The 27,449-nt window shown below is 37.6% G+C and overlaps 1 protein-coding gene across 1 annotated transcript in view; it reads left to right on the top strand.

Moving 5' to 3' along the window:
• The first annotated feature begins 2,496 nt into the window (after positions 1-2,496).
• LOC109059568 (myocyte-specific enhancer factor 2D-like) overlaps positions 2,497-27,449 on the top strand; it is a 56,359-nt gene continuing 31,406 nt past the window's right edge. Inside the window, 1 exon segment of the mRNA XM_042741142.1 lies at positions 2,497-2,730. The gene's annotated coding sequence lies outside the window, so the exon portion shown is untranslated.

Here is a 27,449-nt window from a genome sequence, read left to right as displayed (position 1 = left end):
CGCGAACCATTCGAATTTTAAAATAAATTTAATACCCACTCTGTGCTGAATATGTTCATTTTTCTGTGAGGTCTAAAGCAACAGAGTGTCTTGATAATCATATCACTACAATGCATTAATTAGTATAGTTTATGTTCAGTAAAAAAAAAAGTAAAAAAAAAAAAAAAAACGGCATTAATTAGCATGCTGTCAAAATTATATTTTTCAAATCAGACCTAAAACTGCAGCCATATATGGGGTAAATACTGATTTATTTATAATATATGGGAGATGCATTGCATTACGTAACACAGCCTTGTCACACATGATGCTGCATTTCTTTCCAGTGGTGATTAGACCGTGAGAGACACTAGTGTTCAGACACTTCAAAACAATTCGTTTTTAATAATGAGTCCCTTTTTCTAATCTTTTCCACTTACTGAATTCTTGCCTGTTCCTGATTGCCATACTTCCAGCAGCTCATTGTGGGGGTACATCTGATAGAGGCAGGAGGGTTTGTTGGCTCTGTTGCCATAGATACAGAGAGTTGCTAGGCAGCAGACAGGATGCTACGGAAGCCAAGTGCAGCAGATCAGCGGGTCACTGCAGAGAGGAAAATTTTCACCCACACACCTTTCATCTGGATTAATACATTCAGAAATAAAGGAAAAGAGAAAAAGAGAGAATGAGGCAGATAGAGAGCGATGCATGGAGAGAAAGAAGCAAGTGTGCATCTGCACGTGCATCTGTGTGTCAAAGAAAGCGTGAGAGAGGGGGGAGAAAGAGAAGGAAATGAGAAGAGAATCCATCAGTGTCATTTCCAGCTCTTCTCAGCTTTGAAAGCAGCTGGTTTGAAACACGTGTTCGAGCACGCAGGTACCGCAGCCCCCCATGACGACTATTAAGCAATTGCGCCGAAGAGATTAAACTAATTTAAAGTTTAACACCTTTTATACAGTCAGTACCGGTCCTGAATCACAATGCACAGCATAATGTTTTGTTATGCACACCAAAGATGTAATCTGACTTTTTTTTCCTCCCTCAATCATAACTGCCCTCGGTGGTCGGTCAATAACTGCTCCCAGATCAGAGGGCTTGTCTGAGCCAGCTCTTTCATTGCAGCCCCACTTTCATGATTGTTTTTGCCTGCAGTGAAGGTTTCGTGGCTGAATGGCATTCTGTTGAGTGCGCAGGCTGAGTGTAGGAAGCGAGTGATCTGAGAGAGGGCAACAGGGTGTCCATCTGTTTGTATAAATGCTCTTCCACAAAACCCCAGTGCATAAGCTCCTTACATAAGGAATAAAACAGAGTAATCTCTCTCCTCCACAGGTAGGACTATATGCAATAGTCTACATTCCTGTTGCTTCTTTTAAGTAAATGGACGGGTTTTTCTTCATAATTTACTTAAGAGCAGCACACTGTTTTTCATTTATTGGAGACGTTTGCAACTCATCCGAGAGACTTATTAAATATGAAATAGCTGCTTTTGACTAAATCCAAAAACTACACTAAACTAAAATGAATGTAAACTTAAATAGTGACAATTTATGTGATAATCTCCTCAAGAGTATTTTGTTTGCACGGATTGCATCTAAAATAAAACGCAGACTTAAGAAGTTTTGTTTTTGAGTCCTGTGACTTTAAGTATTCCTCCATCGCAGTGACGCACTCAGCTCTGATCCGAGTATATGTCGCAATTGCATTCTCATTATTCAACACTTTAAAAAGATTTCGGCCTAGTTTTTTGTCCTCGTGTTATTTGAAAACACGTGGCGCCGATTTCCAGATTGATCAGTGAAACTGTATCCGTTTCAGCTGCCTTCGAACTTACTTACTGCACTCTGACATTTTCATTTTTCTCTGTCTGCATCATCACCACCATTCCCTCTGTAAACACTGTATTCCTCCACGAAAAATAGGGCTCGCCATGCTTTTATTGGACTGAGCGAAATGTCTCTTTCCTGGAACCACTAAATCAGTCTGGTCAAATACTGTATTTAATATTTTGTTCAAAACCAGGCTGTTCTTTATACTTAATGTTTCCTCGTGGTTACAGTTGCGAATTAAATTGCGAATAAAATGCATGCATGCAATTCTACTTGTGATTGATTGACGTATTATGTGCTTTGAAAAAATATACTTGCTGACGTAACCTTCTGAACCGTGCACATCTGATATGATTAATAATAAAACGTGTTTAATATAGCGCACCAGTACAACACCATGCTTGAAGGTTATTTTCAAGACATTTATATATTAAATATATTTCAAATATATAATACAATTACGTATAATTATAACGTTCCAGTTCTCAAATGTAAACACGGCGAGGAATTTTACAGGATCTTTTCACTAAGATGGGGAGGCGGATGAATACATAAACCGCTTCAGCGTGATCTCTTCCTACTGCACATTTGCCCCGCCCACAATTCTGCTTCCACACAGAAGCGACCATACTTTAACCCGATTGGACGAATCACGCAACGCTCATCTCTGATTCGCCACATTATCTATCAATCATAATGCATTGCCAGTCATGGTGGATAGGACACTTTGTACATGGAGGTTTTTGACTGTATGGGCTAAATAATAACCCTGAACAGGAGTTAAGGATTCCACATATTATTATTGACATCTGCTCAGTGTTTTTTATATCCTTGCCTGGTTTGACCTATATTACACTTCTTTCACGTATCGGCCGTAAGAAACCTGGTGTTTATCGCACAGATGTGGATCTTGTAGCTGCTCCGGGTAAGTCGTTCGTCTAGTCTAGCTTAAACTCTAACAGTGTCGAATTATTGCCGTCACATCTCTGATCTTTTGTAATTTTTTTTTATTATTATCTAAATTGAGGCTCTTGCGCTTTAGTGCGGAAACATACTCTGGTTATTTGTTGTATATGCGTCTCTTTATTGGATCAAAGGGGGAACAGTCGCGACTGAAATCGAAGCTAGGTTCAGACTAAGCTTTTAATGACCAATTGGTGACAAGAGCATACGATACAACTCATCACAGTTACAGTACTTTTTAAATAATTATTTACCTTAAAGTTTGTGTATTATTATTATAAATCGTGACTCGCGGGGCCGATATGAAGGGTGTTCGTTGTTGTGGTGCTTCTGTCAGATTTAGTCGCTGTCTGAAATGTCAACATGATTTTTATGCAGTCGCACACATTTCGGCTCACTGTGTGGTGCGCTACAGGATAGCATGTGTTAAGAGGTATAACATATTACGTGTTGTGATCTGATTCTAGGTATTTTTTCTGGGTGTTTGTGTGGAGTAGACTGAATTTTATTTAGCACTCAAGCCACTTATGTTTCAAGTTTGGTTGATCCTGCTCGCGGACTCCAAACAAAAGTTTGGTTTAACCTACGCAGTTCTGCGACACCACCCTCTCTCTTTCTGTTATGCAATAACAACATGTGTTTTTGGTGTATTCGTACTCTTAAAAACTTTCTTTGTGAACGTTTGCTGGCTCTAAAGAAAAACTTTTGATGCCAAGGACACCTAAAAATGACGTCTCCCAAAGCAAATAAACCCTCTTGCTAATTTAAATAATTAAAAAAAAAAGCTTTTTAATACTGTAATAATTTTAGCGTTGTAGTTAAGCCGAGAGAAATGATTCTGTATTATTCTAACAATATTTCCTTTGTATTACAGTGTTTTTCTTAAAGTTCAAATTGTGTCATTATTAGGAATCCTTAATGAAATACTCATTATTAATCTCATGATATTGTGTCATGTGATGTTCATTTTGGTACATTAAAAATAAAAAAATTCTTTGGACACTGAAAATCTTCTGTCGGCCTCCTGGAGGTCCCCGGAGCCCAGTTTGAAAACCCCTGTCATGGCATTCAGAGAAGAAATGTCACTTTAACAAGCTGTAAAAGTGTGACTTCAGTCTCTCATAAAAGTACGTTAGTTTAGAGTCGTAAGTGTTAAGTGCGTCTGTCCTGATGCTTCGCCGTAGTGTAATGTGTGTGTGCAAAGCTTTTAATTGGTGGCTTCAGAATTCCAGCTCTCATTACAGGCTGATTCTCATAATGAGCAGAATGTCTAGGTCATGCAGACAGGTACTGTGCTGTCGTGATTCCCAGCAGGGTGTCAGCTCTACCTCCAGAGTCTCAATGCTGTTATGTCCTCCCACCTGGGGTACCAGTAACAGTCAGAGAGAAAAGATTCTTTCACACATTACAAACCTACCACTGCTGTTTTGAAATGCTTCAGAAAAGTTTTCAGAAAATAACAAGCGTCCTGCGAACAATCATGTTCTTTTCATGAAGAAGAGCGGCTTGCTAATGGGAAGTTTGATGCATGGAAATGATTAAGCGGATGCAGTTCAGAAAATGTTTTTGTTGTGATGGAACATGAAACCCATTTAAGCAGGGCAGGATGATGCAAAACATGATAGAACAAAAGTAGTGTTATGTCTTCATCCTGATCATCTATAGCAATGTTTTCATCACCATGAAGTCAAAAGAATGACTGTTCATCCTGAGTCTCTTATCTAGTTTTCCACATAAACAAATTTATGACTGTGCTGCCACTGTTTTTATTAGATGTCTATCTATCTGTTTTGTATTTGATGTGTGGATTTTATTATATGTGCTCTTGCATGTGTCAAAGGTCCTCTGCTGCATGTAAAGCAGGTCTTTACTTTGTTCTCATTGTGAAATATCTGAAATATCCTTTGGTCACATGTTTTAATCCATTTCTCCACTCGAACAGTGTCTCTGGCCTTTAGTGTCTCCCTGAAAGTGTTTGACACAAATGCTTGCCGTGGACTTTACCCAGACATCCAGCTGTGGTACACATTAATTTTTATTTATTTAAAGTAGTTTGCATTAAATTTCTGTCTTTACTAAATTTCTGTTGTTCCAAACCTTTATGACTTTCTTTTGTGCAACAAAAAAAATGATCTTTTGAAGAATGTTTCAACTGGTTTTGTCCATATAATGATAGTCAATGGGGTCCAAAACATTGATTGTAGGAAAAAAAATCTAAATATCTTCATTATACATGTTTTGAATGACATGAGGGAGTGTAAATGGTGACAGAAGACACCGTTATTACAATTTTGTCCTTGATCAGAGGCATCTGATATTGGCCAACATCTGATTGGAAACATATCCACTTTAAGGTCATAGCACTGCTCATTAAATTAAGTTTTATGGGGGGGGCTTCCCTGTTCTTTCCAATTCAAAATGGCCTCAGTGTCCTTACTGGCTGTGCGGTTGGTGGAGCAGGGCATGCTGAAGGGCTGAAGCTCCTCCGAAAGAGCACAGCCCTCCTTCCCTGTGTTAATCTCTCCTCCAGCAAGCTCTTAATTAAGCCGTCAGCAGCTGATCTAGGGGTTAAACATCAATTAAGGTAATGAGCAGTGTGAAAAGAGCCCACTGAAGATGAGGGCAACCCTTTTCTGCTGAAGATGAGATGAGATTGGCAGGGGTTTAGGGGTTTTGACAAGCAATCAGAGTTGCATGTTTTTAAAATGAGCTTTTGAAATGTTAGCACTAGCAGACATGCTTTGGTTTTCATATTGTGCGTTGCCGTTGGTATCTCAGACTTGATAAAGATGTGATGTGGGCACCCTTTTCAATTATTAATAGAGCCTAAATGTTTAAATGTAAAAAGTTTTATTACTCTGTGGTTAAAAAGTCAGTTTTTTTTGTGTGTGTGTGTGTGTGTGTGTGTGTGTGTGTGTGTGTGTGTGTGTGTGTGTACGGGGAAGTCGTGGCCTAGTGGTTAGACAGTTTGACTTCTAACCCTAAGCTTTTTGGTTTGAGTCTCAGGCAGGCAATATCACGACTGTGGTGCCCTTGAGCAAGGCACCGAACTCCCAACTGCTCCCCGGGTGCCGCAGCATAAATGGCTGCCCACTGCTTCGGGTGTGTTCACTGCTGTGTGTGTGCAATTTGGATGGGTTAAATGCAGAGCACAAATTCTGAGTATGGGTCACCATACTTGGCTGTATGTCACGTACATCACTTTCACTTTTTCACTTTCATATATATTGGTGCTGGGCAACGATAATTTTTATTTTTTTTTAAATCATGATTAATTGCATGATTGTCTGCGATTAATCGCAATTAATGGTATTATGCACAAAAAACACTTTAAACAAATAAGGTGCTTTTTTTACAGCAATATTCCTTTTACATAGAAGTTAAAATATTTCTTGTAAATCTTAACTTATAACATTAATGTAATCAAATGAAATATAAAACAAGCTATTTGCCACTGGCATTAACGTTTTTATAGAAAATATTTTATAGTTTGTTATAGAAAAACAAGTTATGCTCAGAGTCCAGAGCCTCCATCATAACATTATATCAGGCACCTTTAGAGTAAAGACCTGCACGATCGCGGGTCAACACTTGATGGGCGAGTGCGGGTGAGTAGAGACTCGTGTGTACGGGATGCGGGAGAATAAGCGTGTACTCACACTAGGCAGACTTAACCGTGCCTGAGTGCGTTTGACCCCCAAAGCCCAGGTCGTTTGACTAGTGTGATCGCTTCGTGCTGCGCTCGGGCACGGTTCGTTTAGCCATCCCTGGCTCGCCTGGAGGAGGTGGGCCAGACCTCAGTTCAGTTCTGTATAGATCAGTGAGTGAGTGTGAGCACTAACCATGCCTGAGTGCAGAACTTATGATACGTGCTGCATGATTGCGTGAACATTTCTGAGCAGCAAGAGTGATAGATCTGTACAGCAATATATTGTGAGAGAGGGCCGTGTGTTACCTCGTAATACTAATACCGTTACCGATACCTTGACTTCAATACCGGTTCCTGAATTATACTTTTTTTTCGATACCAATTTTATGAAATCAATTTTAAGAAGATTACATTATCTAAAAAAAAAAAAAAACTTTGGTTTTATTTTTCACCTTGTTGATGTTTATAAAAACTCAGACTCATCTTCTGAGCCACTGCACAAAGGAACAAAATGTAGCCAACACAATAAATCAGTGCAAATATTTTTAATAAAGCTCAAATAGTCTTCAGTTTACACATCTGTTAGGTTACATTTATACTAGTGCGTGTTCATTTTAAAACGCATTGCTCAGACGTCAGAATTATGATTTCTTTTTATTTTCCACTGATTTACTGATGAGCATTCGCAGCTTCCAGCGCTGTCTGCCTGTGTTCTCTGTCATGATTGCTGCTCTGTCTCAGAGGCTATAACATATTTAATTTCAGATACATTACATGGCTAAAACACACATTAGATGACAATCGGAAATTATTACAAACACTCGATGGTGGTTTAAAGTGATTTTTGAGTAAAAGCGGAATATAAATCTTATTTATTGTCTTATGTAGCATGATGCTACAGTTTGCATGAATGGTCACATAACACTCGCTTTCGGTCGTGTAGTATGAACAGACATCTACATATGATCGGAACTCCACGCAGCTCTCGCACTCATCATTGGAAATGAATGACTTCTGGTCTGTCGCTTGTCAGAGATAGTGGAAAGCCGGCTTGAAACGCAGTGGAAATGCCAGTATGACGAGGATCGTTTTCATTTAAAAACAAAAAGTGCATCAGTGTAAATGTGTATGCGGTGCAGAAGCAGCAGCAAGAGCGCATTATTGTAATGCGAAAACACACACATTATCACATATTAAAATAATTTCTCTGCTCGCAAGCAGATTTCCTTTGCTCTGTCACAAAACCAGACGCGCGTGCTCAGATACACGCTGTTCTCGCCCGGAGAGAATGCGCGCACTTAAAACGTGTCTCCTCTCGCTTAAACTGTCTCCTGTGCACTCACAACACTCTCTATGCTCATGTGCTAGATATTAATTATTTTCACACTTTTCTATTTCTAACCTTTTCTGTTCACATTTTTCACATATTTTTCCGCGTGCAGTGTGAACGCTCTGATCCGTTAACATGGGCTCGGAAAAAATACGCATCACAGAGAGTGTGTGAACCTGGAGTTACGTTGGCATTTGCCCAGTCTGTTCTGTTCTCGCGCTCCATTTAGGCACGCCGCATTCAGATTGGATTGGATAGCATACTGCGCGAGGTCGGGGACGCGGAAAATCGTGCTATAAAGCGATTTAGAAATCGCGCACGCCCAAATCATGATTTTATGACGATTTCGATTAACCGCACAGCCCTTATATATAATCGAAATCGTCATAAAATCATGTGTGTGCAAATCACAATTAAATCACAATTAATTGTGATTTGCACCCAAAATAAAAGGTTTTGTTTACATAATATATGTGTGTATACTGTGTATATTTATTATGTATATATAAATACAAATAAATACATGGATATATTTAAGAAAAATATGTCATGTTTATATATTAAATATATTTATATATAATATAAAATATAAGAATAGAAATGTATATACATGTAAATATTTTCAAAATATATATTGTATGTGTGTGTATTTATATAATTATATAAATATACACAACACATGCACATATATTATGTAAACAAAAACTCTTATTTTGGATGCGAGTAATATACATTAATGTGTATATATATATATATATATATATATATATATATATATATATATATATATATACATATATATATATATATATATAATATAAACTTGTTTTATGTTTGTTTATATGTAATTTTTTGTACTTAATATTCTAATAGTGTGGTGCCTACATTTAAAAGACCTTTTAAATAAATTTTAATTTATTATTTGATTTTAATTTATAATTTATTGGTTACCGGCCATGACATGAAAATAATAATCTGCCAGAATTTCGATATCAGTGCATCACTAAATAAAAGTTTTATGACATTTTGTGACAGCTCTCCAAATGCATGTTAAATAATGATGATGTAAGCATCATTTAATGTAATAATTATTATTAATGACAGTTATTAAAAAGTGCTATCTATGAAAGTCCATTCTTTTAGTTGTTTCAAGACCCCATCCAAGTTCCCGTTTCCTTGAGACGGCATGAATTTCTAGACTGACTTGGAAGGTAAAAGATTTCCGGACTAGATTTTGCAGTCCAAACAAGGTCTAGAGAACAGTGTGGTTACCTCAATGCTGAAGTACTGGTGTCATCTTACTGTGGAGAGAGCAGCTGTATCCCTCATAAAGACCACCACTCATGCATTCACACAAACACATGGGTTAAAAAGACAGACCACCATTCATGCTCTCGCTGCTTGAAGAGCCCCCAGTTTTAACCTTTAAGTGTCTCTTTAATGCCTTTGTTCATATCATGCGATTTCTTCATCATATTTCTGTTTCCGTTTCACTGCATCAGAGGTAATTGCAGCACATATGCTTTCACGGTGTTCTTAACCACACCACAGAACCATTTTTCATTTTTGTAGTAAGACATAAGCATGAATAATTGGTGCTCGTTTGAACATCTTTTAATCATTTTATTATGCAAGACACCGAATGCATTATTAGGTAAATGATGAAATTGCTGCCTTTACTCTGGTTAACATGCGAATGCTTGATTAATGAACACAGGCAGCTGAGACATCTGTCATGCTTGGACATTTTCACGTAGTCTCCATGACACTGATTTCCATTTCGTGAATCAGGCGTATTTGGTTGAGCTGAAAATATGTCATCATCAGTAGTACTGAATTCCTTAAAATTCCCCTCGAGCTAAAATTATGTGTGGTGACCTCATTCCGGGCATGCGGTTAAAAGGAAAACAAATAAGAACCTGAAAAATCTAATTCTGTTTATTTTTAGTTTGGGATAAATCTATGCAAAGCATTAGAAGTTTGGCTCTAAATATGGTGAATGGCTTCTCCTTTCTGTCTGCATCTGTGTGGATATTTTGGTTCTTGTATAACGATGGTGTTTAGTCGTCAATTTATCCAGATTATGTTTTTTTTTTTCCTCTGATAAATGTAAGTGTTAGTGGATGAAATATCCAATTGCATAAAACCGGCAGCCATGACCTACATAAGTTAAATGCTGTTTTGACATTCAAATACAAAATATTTATCTCATGAAGATCCAGTAACATTTTTTTTTTCGTTTGTTTATTCAATACATTGCATTCCTTAAAGAAATAGTTCACCTGAATATTTAAATTTGCTTACCCTCATGTCGTTTCAAACCTGTATGACTTTCTACTGTAGAACACAAAAGAAGATATTTCTTTAAATGTCTTCAATTTTTTTTTTTTTTCATACATTCAAAAACAATAAGGTCCAATGTTCTCGAATTTCATTATATGGACAAAAAATGATGTTTTTCAATATAGCAGCTTCTTTACCCATCAGCTCTCTGTCACTGTCTGACTCTGTGTGCTTTTTCCTTCCAGAACAAAGCAGAGAACTCACTGTCATCTTGTCAGATCTCGTCTAGTGTAACCTATGCATACCCGACACAGATATTTCCCTTGGGAACACACACAAAGTCATTTACTGCAACCTTGTACCTGATTCTGCAGCGTGATGTAGGAGAAACGATAGAATAAGATCTTAATGATTTCAATCCCATGTTCTTATAAAGACAGAGATAACGGCAACTCTTCCTCTGTTCTTCCTGTCAGTAACTGGCTTACTAATGAAATTTGACCTAACACAGAGATTAGCTCTGTTTCACGTTCAGGCTTATTGAGTTAAAAAGGCTTAAAGGGATAGTTCGGCCAAAAATGAAAATTCTGTCATCATTTACTCCCCCTCATGTCATTCAAAACCTGTATGGCTTCCTTTCTTCTGTGGAACACAAAAGAAGATGTTTTGAGGAATGCTGGTAACCAAACAGTTTTGGTTGACTTCCATTGTATGGACAAAAAACACTGAGATTTTTCTCAAAATATCTTCCTTTGTATTGTTATTATAAAGAAAGAACATTATACAGGTTTGGAACAAAATGAGGGAGAGTAAACATCTTGATCATTTAAAAAAAAGGGTTCAGACATAACTGAAGGATATTGGACCTTTTTTATATTATTTGTGGGTCTTTTGCATCAGCATTAATGGCCTGTGTTGTGGAGCACTTGGTAAATGAATTAATGGTCTGCAAAAACCTTTGAACACTGATGCTGTTAGCATGACTGGGGGGCACAATCGCACAACCTAGTGTTGCATGTGTTGGATAGCGGACGCACTAACGGGGTTACAGTGGCGTGAGAGCAAGGGTTGGCCATCACTCCCGCACAGCTGAAACAGCAAGCTTTGTAGCCAAGTGCTGAAACCGTACTCTCCTGCAACTCTCATTTCGCTCCTGTTCTCTCTCTTACTTCAGCCTTTTGATCTGATTTCTTTCCAGTTCTTTCTCTCATTCTCCGTTATTGTAGTTTGGGGTAGGCCCTATTGTGTTCATTAGTATTCTTACTATTACTCCGGCTAGGGCTCTGTGGTGGTCCCTGGAACTGTTTGAAGGAAAGTTGAGAAATTTGGCATGCTGATTGGGGTGGGAATGAATTGTCCTCAGAACAACTTTAGGGTCTCACGTTCAAACTGTCAGTTACATTTTAGATTTTTCTTCTGCCTTTGCAACTTTTTTGGTCTAGAAAAAAATCCTTTGGCACCCTCTTGAGGACAGCACCACCCAGGGGCCAAAAAATAGTTTGATTATGTCAACATTTCACTTCATACCTTCTTCGTATGTCTTAGGGTGATGCAGAGTCCAATAATTCATGAGACTCTTTTGTCATTGGAAGCCATGACTTGTTGGCTATTTTGAATTTTAGTAAAAACTTTAGTAGTTTTTCTTCTTAATTTGTCCAGTCTTCAACCAATTTGGGTCAAGTTATCTAAAGACCATGTCTGACAAAAATGATTGAGTATATATTTTGTATTCAGAATTGTTTGCTTGTAAGACGCTTACAAATTTAACATGAAGTCGATAAACTGACAGTTAGGGCCGTGCAAAAATTTGAATGTGATTTTCATGCGCATCTTGTCAGTAAAGCCGCTCCTGTGATTAGCTGTGTAGTAAATGCCACTCCATCTGAACGCACTTGCCGGAGATTTACTGGTAATCACAGGAGCGGCTTTACTAACGAGATGCACATAAAAATTGACAGTCTTTTCAGTTGCCGATAGCATTGGAAAATGAAACTTTGTCATTAAAGTTAGGAGCATGTACGTTCACTTTAAAACTTTGATATCAGACAGACAGACTATAGGAAAAGTGTTCCATATTACTCTCAGATCTCAAAATTACCATAGTATCCTATGTCATCAACAAAAGGCAAAATGAAGGGGATCAGTGTACAAACAACAAATTGCATGAAATTAGCCTTACTGTGGGTAAAATTTTCAATAATAGCTGGAATCAGATCACTTATACACAATGCCGAATACTAGAGTATTTAAGTTTTTAATATCAAATGAAGGTATCTTTTAAACATATTTTATTGAATTATTTTGGTTTTAGTTCTCCCATGAACATTTTAATGAAAACTTTAAAAACCTTCGCCATAAAAATAGCCAAGGAAGCTGGAAATGCGGTAAAACACCAACCAACTAACAGATAGACTAAAGTCATAATTTGTTTTGAAATGCTTGGTACTGTAAATGTTTTGTGTTTGACTGAAATTGTACCATCTGTTTTTTTTGTAGTTGTACTACCAGACCAGACTTGACTAACAGTCGTAGTGTGCATTTTATTGTCGCTGTACCTTAAGGCTAACAATGCCTTTTGTTTACAGTGCCACCTAATGGTCAAAACTTAAAATATTTATTTGTGCTTGAAATTTCGTTTACATTTGAGTACAATTCAATATAGTGCTTGGCCTTAGTAATTGCTGCTTGCAGCTGTATTTCTCGTTATTGTGCTATTTTACTTGCTGCTGTCTCTTTCTCTCATGGGGCACTACAGTTCTATGGCAGTACAGCTGTGGTTCTTGTCTAGGGCCATCTGCACACATTGTCTCCTTCGCTCTTGAGGCTCAGTATGGCCGATCTCCGCCATGTTTTAATGGAAGATTGCTGGCTGGCCTCCTCTCATCTCATCACAGGAGATGCAGGCAGCAGTATGTAGAGCCAGGAAATATGCCAGATAGGGAGGAGGGACAGGGAGAAAAAATCCCCTCTTTCTACTTCCAATGTGACACTGACTATGAGTGTTTACTCATGTGAATATGCACGCTTCTCTCAGATGGCGCTCTGAAAGCAATTGTGCACTTGAAACAACAAAGCGCGGTCGGGCAATCAGATCCAGCCATGGGATATTTGTTTGTAGAGGTCTATAAAATATTACCTCATGAGTCATGTTAATGTTTTATTTTTGTGAGTTGGATTTAATTGATTAATGAAATATGTGTTTTTCTTTGCTGTCTCTCTTAGAGAGGGCTCTTTTATCCCGCACACTTGCTTACACGTGAATGTTTACGCATCTTTTCCATGATCTGCCTTCAGCAAGGATTTTGTGAATCTTAAGCACTACATGTTTTCTTCTGGGGATTACAGCCAATGTTTATATTATTCAGATGCTACATAAGCACTCCTACAGTCCATCTTGAGGGCAGCAGGCAGCACTTTTCTTTCTTTTTTTCTTCTTTTTCTTGTCTTCTACGTTTTCTAAGTCTTTATCAAGTGCTTTACCAGAATGTGTTACAAGCTTTTAAAAAGGCTAGATTTCATTGATGTTTGTCTTATGTTATTCGTTTACACTTCATGCTATTTAAACATAGACATTTTAGGACATTTGACTAAGTCAGCTGCGTTCTATTGGTTAGTAGGGGTGCAAGATAAATATCAGCCGATAATTAATGTGCATCACGTCAGTAAAGCCGGTTCTCTAATCAGTGTGGATTTGCGCAGCTTGTCAGTTAACAACGGCTCTGTGTAGTAACAGCTGCTCTATGTGAAATCACGCACCTGATGGAATTTACCGCTGATTAGAGAACTGGCTTTACTGACGAGATGCGCATTAATTATCGGCCGATATTTATCATGCACCCCTATTTGTTAGCATATATGCCTGACACATTAAAGGGATACTCCATCCCAAAATGAAAGGTATGAAAGTCGTCGTCAGAATACTCCATCTGCCATCAGACGTGCAATCTGGGTTATATGAAGCGACGGGAACACTTTTTGTAAGCGAAGGAAACAAAAATAACGACTTTATTCAATAATTCCTTTGTCAGTGTTCTCCTCTGTCTCCATATCACCGTATGCTGTGTATGCTCTTCTGTGTCATCCACGCCACAAGGATGTGCTGTTTCTACATGTATTTAGCTTTGATTTGAAATAAAACATGGCGCGGATGACACAAAAGAGCATACACAGCATATGGTGATAATGAGAGACACAGAGGAGACTGTTGACAAAGGAATTATTGAATAAAGTCGTTATTTTGTTTTCTTCGTTTACAAAAAGTGTTCCCGTCACTTCATATAACCCAGATTGTACGTCTGATGGCAGATGGAGTATTTTGACGACGACTTTCATATCTTTTATGGACCTTGACACTGTTATTTACTTGGCAGTCTATGGGACAGTCTCAAGCCTCCAGGTTTTCATATTAAATTGTGTCCTGAAGACTAATGGAGCTTTTACAGATTTGGAACGACATGGGGGTAAGTGATTAATGACAAAATTTTCATTTTGGGGTGGAGTATCCCTTTAAGTTAAGGTGCTTGTACTAAAAAATAAATTGCATTTAGAAAGTATGGGGTTGTTAAGATTTTTTTTAAATAATATTGCCTATGAAATTGCTTATGCTCACCCAGGCTGCATTTATTTGCTTAAAAATATGAGCTAAAACAGCAATATTCTGAAATATTATTACAATTTAAAATAACTACTGTCTCTTTTTATGTATTTTAGAATGTAGTTTATTCCGTTGAATGCAAAGCTGAATTGTCAGCAGCTATTACCCCAGTCTTCAGTATCAAATGATCCTTCAGTTCAGAAATTATTCTGATGTGTGGATTCGGCGCTCATATTATTATTAATGTTGAATATTAATAATAATATAAATTTTTATTATTAGCAGTGTTGAATATTTTTGTGCAAAGTGTTATAGTTTTTTCGTGATTGTTTGATGAATAACATTTTTAAAATAACAGCTGAGCTATAGCAACAGTAGTTTTTAGTGTGTGTGTGTGTGTGTGTTAATTTAAACAAATCATTTTTGGTGCATTCCTAACAAAATACAGCCTGTTTGACTTTGCTCTGGCACATTTTTACCTTTTATGTTCTCTCTTATTTACAAGGACCAAATTACATTATATTAAAGAAACAAAAACAGTTTTCAGTCACTGAGTCCAAAAAGTCCTTCACAAAGCTGGCAAGTCAGACCCACGTGACTCTGTTGCCATCTGAACATTCTGCTTGCTGCACACAGTGAATAGAAACATTTGCTGAGGTTATCAAAGACGCAGACAGAACAAGGAGACTCGTTGCGCTGAGGAAACCGAGAGGAAGAGCGAGGGAGACGGGGAGGCCGCCATCAGAAATAAATAACCTGCGGTGGAGGAAGGGTTTATCACAGTTCCTCTGCGGTACTGACAGGTGTGTCTATGTGCGTGTGATTCAAAATGTAAAAGTTACAGGTTGAGGACAAAGGCTGTGTGTTGGGGGTTGAGGGGATATACGGGTTAAAGAGGTTGTGCCCTTCCCACCTGTAGCCTGTCAGCTGTTGCCTGTTGAAACGTCAGCTGTTTCTGAGAAGTGTGTGTGTGTTTGAGAGAGAGTGAGCTCCTTTGAGTGTTCAGTAGGATGGTAGAAGCTGTGTGTGTGGGCCGCTTCTCTCATGTTTAATACCTTTTGAGAATTGTTTTTTTTAACACCGGAGACCCATCACTTCTCACCCTCCTAAACATTGGAAGGAGAAGATATCATTTCTTACTGACAGCTGATGGTTCTTTGTCATAGTACAGGCCCAAGGACGTTTATGTCCTTGACTGGTTTAGACTCTGATCAACCCAGCACGTGGAAAGCTGCAGTGAAATCATCTAGGCATGCATGATAGAGTGGTACTATATGAGTTATCAGCCAATATTAGAGAATTTGTACATTTATCAATAACAGGCAGTGTTGTAGTATTTTAATTGTTCTTGCTCGTTTGCTCTATTTTTACAGTTAGATTACCTTTGCCTTCATCTAATGCTCACTTAAAGTTCATTTTTAAAATGCTAATAAGTTAATTTAAACACTATTAAATGTAATTTTTAGCCAATCTCAATGAATATGTGAAATTTTGCGATGCCTAAATGCATTTGTAGAGAGTGATTTTAGGTTTTACTGTTTTTATACAAGATTATTTGTATAGCGCTTTTAGCTACATATATTATTTCAAAGTAGCTTAAGAGAAAATGCTTGTTTCGGTGTTAAAATTAGAAGTATTCTGTTATCAGCCAGACATAAATGTATTGACTGAAGTAATGTCCATAATGGAAGTAATATACTAAAGACAAATTTTATATGGTTAGCTAACATAACTTTTCGGTTCAGTAGCAATTTCAACTTGTGCTCCTATTGATTACAATATAATGATAATAATGCAGTATATAAAGAAATTTTTTTACAGCTTTGTATGTGTATATTTTGATCCAAAATAGGCAGTTAAAAAAAATTTTTTTTTTTTTTTAATTGCATTTGCAAGCACATTTACATTAACACTTTCATTAAATGTGATTAGTATTATCCCAGGCAACCTCCAAATTTCAGAGATCAGATTGCAGACAGTGCATGTTCAGGTGTAAATGGTGGCCATAGATAATTGAGTGTGGGCTCTCTTGATGAGAACCAGTAAATAAACCTCTAGGAACCCCATAGTAACTTGCTAAAAACCCTTAACACCTTAATAGCAGGACTGTGTCAGCGAGTTTTACAGACTGCTCAATTTTTCTTCAGAGAATTTTGCAAGTCTCAAATATTGTCTATATTGCTTTACATTTTTGTGTTTATTTTCTGTGAATGTCTAGAGTAAAGCTTAACAGATTTGGAATAAGTCTTGGTTTAACAGAAGCTCTGGCTTGTGCCAGCTTGAGAGCTGTTTGAAGGGTCAGAGGAAATTATTTCAGATTGTGGCACTGTCTTCTCGAGTAGCAGCTGAAGGGGCTTAGGCAAAGACAAACAGGTTGCGTTGTCTGTTAGGACTCATCTAGCTCATCTTGACCTTTACCCTGTAGCTGTGACCGTCTGACTAGGAGGGGAGATACAGAGCGTTTTAGTGATGACGGATTCTTTTCAGCACATTTCTTTTACATCAGTGCATGAGAACAGCATGTTTATTCTTCAGATATATTTCACTGAGGGACATCTGAAATGTTAAAGCACTATTGGAAGAAGCTTTTAACAGTGATATTTGTCTGCAGAACTCAGCTCAAGTCATTTAAATAGGACAGTTCTTGTTCTGTTATTTGGTCTGGTTAGTTAAAAGGCCACATGCATGCAGCTGTTCCTGGTATGGGAATCCTTTTATGACAGTGCGTTTTCTTGAAAAGGGGATATGGAAAGACATGATAGAGTAACTGATGTTTTTTTTCTGCCATATGTGAAACTAAAAAATCCCTGAAAATCAAACTTCTTCCTGGATTTATGGTAATGTTGTGTTGTATTTGTATGACAACGCACAAATAGGGAAACGAAACAAACTTTGCTCATATCCTGTGTAAAATCTTATTTCGTTCATATTTTGTAGAATGAAAAACAAGTTTACACTGCAGTCTGACCAAAAGAGAATAAATGAAAGTGTCAAATATCATTCTCCATTTATTTATGGTGTGTGTGTGTGTGTGTGTGTGTGTGTGTGTGTGTGTGTGTGTGTGTGTGTGTGTGTGTGTGTGTGTGTGTGTGTGTGTGTGTGTGTGTGTTAAAAAGTGTTCAAAATTTTAAATTTTTCATTAAATGTGACATTTTGTTTTCTTAAAAAAATTTATTTAAAAAAGATGATTTACAAAATGGATTCCTTTTTTTTTTTTAAATACAAAATATAATTTAAAAAAAGTTGTTTCCTTTCATTCTTTTGTATTTAAATTTGCCAAATACAGCTATATTGTAACTCCATAAATTCATTAAATACACTTTTGCTGAAAACTAACTATAACCGCTTCTGTATTAGCCAACATTAGCTGATGCCATGTGCACTGTAACTTCCATATTTGATGGGGGCACATTAAAGTGTCTCTACATGGTTGTGAGGTATGTTGTTCAACGATATAACATTTAGTTGCTCCTCCCAAACCTGAATATGCGATTCTTTCTCTACACAGAAAGTGAAAGAGAGTTAACAAGGAAACAGGATCTTAGCAGACTGATGACCAGTCAATGATTTTTGTTGTTCTAGCAATTGTGTCCTTGATTTTGGCTCGCGTGTTTTTTGTTGTGGTGATTTTTTTTGTTTTTTTTTTTCTCTATTGTGGGATTTTTAGATTTATTTTAGCATAGGGAGGATTTCATTTCCCCCCGTTCTCTTATCCACAACATTTATCCATATAAGTTACTCTTTGTGAGAAACTGCAGTGTCCAGACCTCCTCCTCAACCCGTAACATTCTCAGTGCCTATCGTGATTTGTGCCCAAAATGTTTTTGGTTTTTTTTGTCCATCCCATTGGAAACTCATTGACATGGCAGTTTTACAGACCCATGGCCTTTGCATTCCCACACCCTCCGAAAGCCCTTCTGAGATTTTGAGGTCAGGAAAGGGCAAATCTTAAGATTTGTTCTTGGTGAAACCGTGATTGTTCTTCCGAAAAGACTGAAAACAACAGGTTGTTGCTACTTATGTATAAAATGGTTTCCATACTAAATGCAGAGCTAGTATGCAGGATTTTTTTTTTATTTTTTTTTTTTTATAAAGATCCGGCGTGGGGTGTCGCCTGCAGCAGCTTTGGACCCAAAAAGTTGAATTTGCTACAGCTGTGACAGCAGAGACATCGCAAAGGGGTGTCGGAACAAAAGGTGTGTAGGCAGCTGCCACTACATTTAACACACACATGTACAGGCAGGAGAACAGAGGATCTGACATACTGACAAGCGTCCCAATCCTGACACCCATCCACCCTCTCAATTACATCCAAAGACACTGATGGATTGAAGGCAGTTGCTAAAGGCATATTAGGGCAAAGGGTGAGGGTGGGGTTCTCTGAGAGGAGGGCTGGGGGTCTGTGCGCTCTGCATTAAGCTCATTGCTGAACCGGTCTCCACTGTCAGCCAGGCATAGGTCAAGGGACGAGCTATGTTGTAGTCCGCTTGGATTTTATTTGTTGCTTCACTGGAAAGGAACCGTGTGGATCGAATTGGAGGCTTTTTGTTCATCATTACTTGTAAGGGGTAAGAAGGAGCTTAATTTTATACCAGTTACACTATTTTAAGATAGTGTAACTTTGTTTCTTTTTATGTAGTTTCATACTTGAACGCTTTGGTTTTCGTAAAAATAACTGAATGTGACACAAAAATAGAGCAGTAACATCCTAAAATAGTTTAGTAGTTTTTTTTTTTTAGATTTGTATATTCCATAAACGTCACTAAGAGATCGGGTTGACATGAACATTGTGTTGCCTTCAGGGTATTTCCGAACGTTGAAGAGTGGTGTGGTGTGACAGGACCATGTGCTGTAATGCATGACAGCTTCACTCTACACATCTCTGTCTGCCTCTCTCAATCTTTCTTTTGCTTTTTATGCGCCTTTATCAGAATACTACTTCTTTTCAGTGTGCTGGAATTTTTTTTTTAATACTGTCTAATGATTTTACCAGCAATTTCAGTCTTAGTTTAATATGAAAAACGGGCATTGCTTTTCAGACGTTTTGGGTTTTTTAAAGAAATTAATTATTTTATACAATACAGATGTATTATTTTAATTTTGATTGATATTATAGACATTTTATAATGTTATAAAAGATTTCTATTTTATTCAAATACTGTTCTTTTGAACTTTTTTACTCTGTCAAAGAATCCTAAAAAAAAAGTCACAGTTTAATAAGCACAACTGTTTTCAGCATTTATGATAATAAAATATGTTTTTTTTATCACCAAATCAGCATATCTGAATGATCTCTGAAGAATCATGTGATACTGAAGACTGGAGTAATGATGCTGAAAATTTGCCATCACAGAAATAAATTACATATGTATACAAGTTATTACAAAATATGTAACATGCTAAATATTCAACCAATACAAAAAAACAATTATTTTAAATTGTAAAAATATTTTGCGATATTACTGTTTTAAAAAAAATCCTTGGTGAGCAAAATTTAACCCCAAACTTTTGAATGGTAGTGCATATTGACTTATATTTGTTTTAGGATTTTGTTCTTGCTCATTTTATTGGATTAAGGCTAGTTTAACAAATCATATCTGTTTAATAATAATAATAATAATAAAAAGATGTTCTTGTTGTTTACAGTGCTTTTCACTTGAGAAAAAGTGTCAGTATTAACAGGAAAGAAAGATCAGTATGTATGTTTATAGCTGCCAGTCTTGTGGCGTATCAGATTATTGTGTCTCATTATCCAACATTACTTGCGCTTCTCTTTCACTCTTGAGCTTTTCTACAGAAACACGAATGACATCTTCTTCCTTGTCTAGCTTGTCTTCTGATTGTGATTTTGATATATTACTGAACCGACAAGCTTATCTTTTGTTGGAACCAAAAAAAATTTGTTTTTGTTGTGTAACTAACTGCTCATGACGTGGTCATGACAAACCGCTGGTAACACACCCTCCTTTCCAATTGTCACATTGATGTCACAGACGTTATGCTGCAAGGGAAGGTGTGTGTGTGTCTCCAAGACCTTTAGTGGCAGATAGGGATGTAGCGTTTCACTCAACTCACGATTTGATTCGATTCACGATTCGATTTTCTCACAATTTTTTTAACAAAATGAGACCGAAGACGTGAAAAGGTGTCGTTTTATTAGGCTATTGCTGACCGTTTCTTTGTGAAATTGAAATTTTAACGAAATTTTAAAACAAACCCCAAATAAAACAAATTACACAAATAAAAGAAATCTCTTAATATGAACAAACTAAGGCTTTGTGTGTTCTCTTTCCATTTAAAATTAGAGGCAACCACTGGATTCGAATCATGATCCAAACAAAGATGCAGCATACATGCAGCATAAATAGTTTTTAATCTAAATTAGATTATATAAGTTTCGAAATTTGAAGCAAAAACAGAAAGGTCTGACTTTAGATTTGTGAAACTGTATACTACATAAAACATATCTGAACGAAACAGCAGAGGAGCTGAATGAGACGCAGATTCACTCTCTGACAGCAGGTGGCGCTTATGAACAGCAATGATACAGCGTTTCCGAGGTTACCACTGTGAACAAAGCAGCGCTGTGCTTATATGAACACTACTTTAATATGCATCGTTCAGAGCCAAGATAAAAAGAAAATACCAAGTAAACTTTTCTAATAGATGGTCAGTTCCCCTCAGAGATACATTCATATAAATTCGTACTCCAATTGTATCGCGATTTGTTTTGCATCTCAACCGATTTGAATCGTCACATATTTGAATCTATTTATGACCGGCTCATGGTTAATCGTTGCATCCCTAGTGACGGATCAGTGTCATGGATGGTGAGAGGGAAAAAGATTTACCTGACCCTAGAACAGCATGTTAGTCTGCATATGTCGGTATTTGCAACCTAATGCAGTAGCCTGAGAGTTTTATCACTTTGGCTTTGTTCAGCCATGTGGCACTGCTGTAAACTGACAAGTTTGACCACATTGTCCACACTGATGCTTGAAACGATAAGCTGGTGTAAACAACAGCCTACAGTACTGTAGACAACACAACAGACAACTGTGTTTCATCTGTTCACAAGTGTTTTGTTTGTCAAATGAGTATAGAAGAAAAAACTAATTGAATCCTACAGCCTGACACCAGAAAAAAAACACTTTTTTTAGGGTTTAAAGTAGTAACCTAGCATTGTAGTTTCCTTTCAGAGTTGATGAGACAGACAGCAATGGTGTGATTCACAAGCTGAAGACCACAGATCCATTACACCCCTCCCCCTGAAATGCTGTCCTTGCAGTGCCGTACCCAGCGCCCTCCCCCATCTCAGAGACTGGGTTACACTTGTGGTTTGGCAGACGTTACACCACCTATCTCCCTGCTCCTGGAGGAAGTCCAGTGACGGCACTCGGCATCGAACACCGCCGTATCATCAGTATACGTTGTGTACTGGACAAACGTCTGTGTTGAAAAACAGAAATCATGCGCTGCGGTCAGCAGCCGAGTAGCCATATTGGACAGGGTGAGTTCCTGCCGTGCGGGGAGGTTGAGTCAACAGGCTGGAAATATCCTGCAGTTGGTGCTGGCAGTACAACCCCAAGGTTGGAGTAAATCGCTGGAGGGTCTCACAGGGCTCCATTTTTGCCCCAGTTTAGCTGCTGCTAATGTTTTGAACAGCACGCAGCTAAAAAAAAAAACCTCAAATAACCTTTGCTCCACCACAATTTCTTTGTGGCTCCATGTTGGACCAACCAAGCTTGTTTTTTGTCTTCTTCATAAGTCATATAGCAGATAAGCTTGCTTTAATTTCCTTTTACTCTAGTATAGTTTGGAAATTGAGCTTAAAATCAACATGAAACGGCATTTCTGACCTATTTTGCTTTTGTAATGAGAGTTATTACCATTCTGGCTGATACTGATACGTTGATGATTGGGCAGATGGGAAGCTTATACGTGGCCTATATTAAAATGTTGCTATTCTATCTAAATGATGAAAAAAAAAAAACACTAAAATGAATTGTAAAAATTTAAAAGAGAATTGCTAAAGGTTGCCTTTAACAGTGTTAATAGGGGAAATGAACATTGCCTAAAACCTATACGTTAAAAAATCTTTAATAACGGCCGCTAACTGATATGGTACCAAAAAATATTGTCCATTGCTATCCATAAAGTTGCTTATTTCTAAGCAAAATGATTCAGCTTGATTTTATCCATTGGGAATTGCTTTGATGAAAAGCGGCCTCTAATGACAGGTAGTTCAAAGGGATGAGTTACTTTTTGAAGACCATTTTTAAAATTTGCGATCACACATGCAAACAAATTATGCACCGCAAGACCAGGAATAAGTATTAAGAAAAGTAAATTGTGTCCATTTTGATTTAGTCATTAGCATTTGAGTTTTCTAGTGATAAAAACTGATTTATTGCTGATATTATGTGATAATCTGCATCATCAGTTCCAACTTTTTTTTCAACTTTGTCAATGGATTGGAAACAGTTTTTTGTTTATTAATTTTTTGAGTAAATGTGTAAAATGCATTTTCATTTCCGTAAGTTTGCAAAATGAAATTTCCACTTGGAATCATTGATTTATGTTATATACATATATATGCATTCTTTGGTGCACTGGTCTCCATTCACATCTATTATACTTTACATTCTAGTGTCACAATATCTCAATCAGCACGCTTAGCTTTCTCCCTCAGTACAAAATAGCTTTTATTGGCTCCGGCAGTGCTGAGATATTGCTGGCGGTGACAGAGCTGTGGTCATGGGGCGTTTTGTATAGCACCAATGTACGGAAACTGTAAACGGCCGAATTAAACAACTCTCTGTCCCAGTCGGTGACCTCCTGCTCTGAGCTGGGAAGGTGATGGATTTCTCAGCACAGCTTTGGACCCGGTCCAAACCCAGTTCTGGCACGGTTCCTTATCTCCAAGCCCCAGGCCACTCTGCCTCTAGTTACAGGCAGGGATAACAAAACTGGACTCTCTCACACACACCCCGTGGAGGAGATATGCTTACACACGCACACGCGCTTGCAAAGAATACCATATGCCCACACATGGACGAGGGCAGCGTGCGCTTATCCCAGCAGAGCTCTGGTACTTCAGAGTCCTTGCAAGAAGCACTGCAGCCCAACTGTGTGGGTCCGAGCTACTTGAAGATGGAGAATTACTCGATATAGCAAAAGGTCACAAACTTGTGACTTTTTTTTCCCCCTCTTGGGTTTTTCTTCACTAGCAGCGTGTGTCTTTGGATGTGTTTACACAAAGGTGTTTTTTCACTTGTTTGCAAGCCTGTGTAAATGTTGTTTTGCTTGTGTTGCACGCTGAAGCTTGGTTCCGCAGGATTTCCTCAGTGGTATGAGCAAGCCACAACTCAAAATTATAACACCTTCCCCTGTATGTGTGTGTGACAGCTGCATCATACAACGGCTCACCTTTTTGCTCTGAGAGCAGTGAGAAATGCCTTGTGCTGACACGTGTTTGTGTGTGTGTGTGTGTGTGTGTGTGAGCACTTGTGCGCTCATGAACATAAATGTGTTTATTTATTGTGCATTAGTTTTCATGAGCATAACTAATTTAAGATAAGAAGGTTTTTGTTTTTGGTTGTAGGGGTTTCCCCTACTAGAGAAAACGGAAAGGAACCAGTGTTTTATCAGTAACCTTCTTTGTTTTTTCTTTATTGTTTAATTGCGGTGCTTGCTAACCCTTAAGGTTAGAGATCTAAACAAACCCCAGAGTTCCCCAACTTTGTCATGTAACCTGTCCCGTACTATTTGTCCTATAAACTTATATAATACCTAAAATCATGCAGCCTGTTGGAAGTGTGCTGTTATTTTTCTCAGCAATGAGACTTGTAATTTTCACCTGCCAGATGATAATTTGCATAAAAAAACTTTTTACATTGACAGAGGACTCTTGCAGTATCTTGAATCTTTTGACTTTAAGCACATTTTAACAACCGCATAAAATGTGCTAAAAACCAAACAGTACACCCTAACACCCTGACATTTGTAGTGCAAGTGTTGCATGGGCAAACACTACCCTTATTTCCCTGTTAAAATGTAATAATTAGTTTAGTCGGTCATACAGTCACCATCATTCTTTCTTACTTCACCAAATTGTATGCATATTTGATATTTCAAACCTAATGTTGTCAATATAATTAAATATTCTAATAATTTATTCAGTTTATTTTTAATAAATACTTTAGTTTTGTACAATAATATCAAAATAAAACTGATTTGATAATTTCTAAAAAAAAAAAAAAAAAAAAAGTTTAAAAATGCAGTTAAATTAAATATTTAATTTATCCTAAATAAAATAATTTTTTCTTGTTGACTCTCTAATATCCTCTTACAGCCCCCGGTTTGAATAGCATTATCAAGCAGCACTTTATGAGTTCTCTGTGGTTAGAGAGTCTGACTGTGAGGGACCGCAGTCTGTGGACACTTTCCAGGTCCCTTGTGAAGCGACTGAGATCAGAGCTGGGAATTAGCCCCTCTCAGCGCTCACAGGGTGAAAGGTCAGACTGACTCTCACTGCAGATAAAGAAGTCTTTTCATGTATTGGCCCCGCAGACCAAAACACACAAACGCACTCTGACTCACTTTAAACTCAAGTCTGTGTTGCTGACGGCCGGCTGAGTAAACCTTTCCTGTCGACACATCCTTCCATTTGGAGTTAGAAAACTCACATAAACGTATATGGGCACACACACACACACGCTAAATATTTGACTGTGGAAGAAGTGATGAAACTAGTGACAGGGATTGTTTTGTCATGCCCAGCAGCTTGGGTTGTGTATAAGAGTATTTGAGCTACTGCGTTCTGACCTTTTCTGTCACTCAACAAACAAAAAGTGATGGTGAGTTTTGTAGTCCTAGACATCTTTTTCAGTTGTTTTGTTATGAAAGGAGAACACTGAAGTTAACAGAGTGAATGGCGTATGTTTCTTAAGACACTTTTCACTGTCTTTAATTCATTCATTAGTACAGGAGCTGTGTAGAGTTCAGATTGTATGTGCATATACAGAATTTCCAATCAAAACTGATGCCATAACCACACAATGATGTGGCAATTTTTTTCTTTTGGCAAAATTGTTTATTTTACTATTACAGATGTGTTTGTTGTTGTTTTATTCAGTTTTCTTAAGCTTAAACGCCTGTAATGGGAAACATATTTCCTGTCTGCTTCTCAGAAGAGAAAAAATAGCCTAGAAGAGTTAATACTTTAGCATTCTCACGGTGCCATCGGCCTATCAGGATTGCTATGATGTAATTTTGACATGTCGGTTGGCTCGAACAAACCACAACCCTTTGAAAGTGTTTACATTACCAGAAGGAATTTATTTTGCAGGAACAAGGTGGAAGAACTTTTCCAGTCGCTCTTTTTACAGTCTTTAATATGCTTCTACTCAACAGTAATTCTGAAGAGGCCTAGAATTCATGTCAAGTCTCGACTTGAAGGAAAAATTGGGGCTATTTGTTGCTTTTTATTGCAAGGAAAGTGGCAAGGAAGTAAGAACGTGTAATTCGCACACACAACTTGTCTCTGAGCATGTGCACTTTGACCTGAAAAGAGGTAATGAGGAAGTTTGCAGGCTTCCCTGATCAGGGAGGCAGTTTGTGTCAGCAGTCATGTGGGGATGTGTGAGCATGAGTGTATACAGTCTGGATGTGTGTGTGTATATATATATATATATATATATATATAGAATTGTGTTTTAAGCCCTTGGTTGTTTTTTAATCGAAGGCAGAGATAATAAAAGCATGTTTTAAAATTATCCTGGCCCATATGTCAATTCTTAGGCTGCAGTAAATCCATTCATGCAGCCATTCATTCATACACACACACAAACTTGTGCCATCTCGCTCCCAGGCATCTGTTCTCGCTGTTTGTTTCAACATGGCTTTTTAATATTATAAAGTGAAAAATTCACTTAACCTTCAAACGTGGCTAAAATATCCCTTTTGACTAAACAGCTAAAAGGGAGACTTGTTAGTGAGAGAAGACTGAGTGTGCTACTGGATGACACACTCAAGCACAGAGACACTTCAGCAGGTGTTTCCCTGCAGGTGAAGTTGCTTTAGGTCTGTAAGCGACATCGGCGTCAGCGATTTGTGAACAAGAACACATAATCGGGCTCTGCTAGGCTACGCAAAGGGGCTCTGCCCAGCCGTATATGTGGATGTCATGTGATGTGTTGTTTAGAGGAAATCTAGCTATGGTTGAGGTGAGGTTTGTTTATTCTGTCCTGGCAGCTCTTTAAAAGTTTAAGGGTTCCCATTATGGTCCTGAAACCTAGCAATATCAGGAAATTTCTAAAGTGTGATTTCCCTGCTTGTAAAAGAAATTGACAATATCTTAAAAAGTCATGGAAATTGGTATTGTAGTTTATGATTAGTTTTGAATGATTTGATAAGCAAGAAATTACTAGTTGTGAGTCTAATCTTGATAAATGGATTTGTAAAAATCCTGGAAAAATAATGGAAATTTACTGACAAGAAAGTGTGGGAACCCTAGAGTTTGGAGGCTTGAAATTCTCCCTTCATTTGCTTAAATATAGGGGTGAGTGAGTAGGTGACACAGTAATCACAGGCCGCAGATTGTCTGACAGACTTTGTGTTCGAAATTATTAAGAAAAATGATTAGGAATAAAAATCTTTAATCAAGATTATAATCATAAAATTACAGAAGTAGGTAGCAGAGCATGTCATTTAAATTCTGTTGTAGTTTGTTGGGCTGTTAAATTGTTACAATTAATTATGTAAAATATTGTAAATATTGATGTACATTGCTGTTCACAATTTGGGGTCAGTAAGATATTTAAA

This window comes from Cyprinus carpio, chromosome B16 (assembly GCF_018340385.1).
Source record: "Cyprinus carpio isolate SPL01 chromosome B16, ASM1834038v1, whole genome shotgun sequence".
In the NCBI taxonomy this organism is placed as follows: Eukaryota; Metazoa; Chordata; class Actinopteri; order Cypriniformes; family Cyprinidae; genus Cyprinus; species Cyprinus carpio.
The sequence above is the reverse complement of the archived record's forward strand: the minus strand, read 5'-3'. Positions and strand labels throughout refer to the sequence as shown.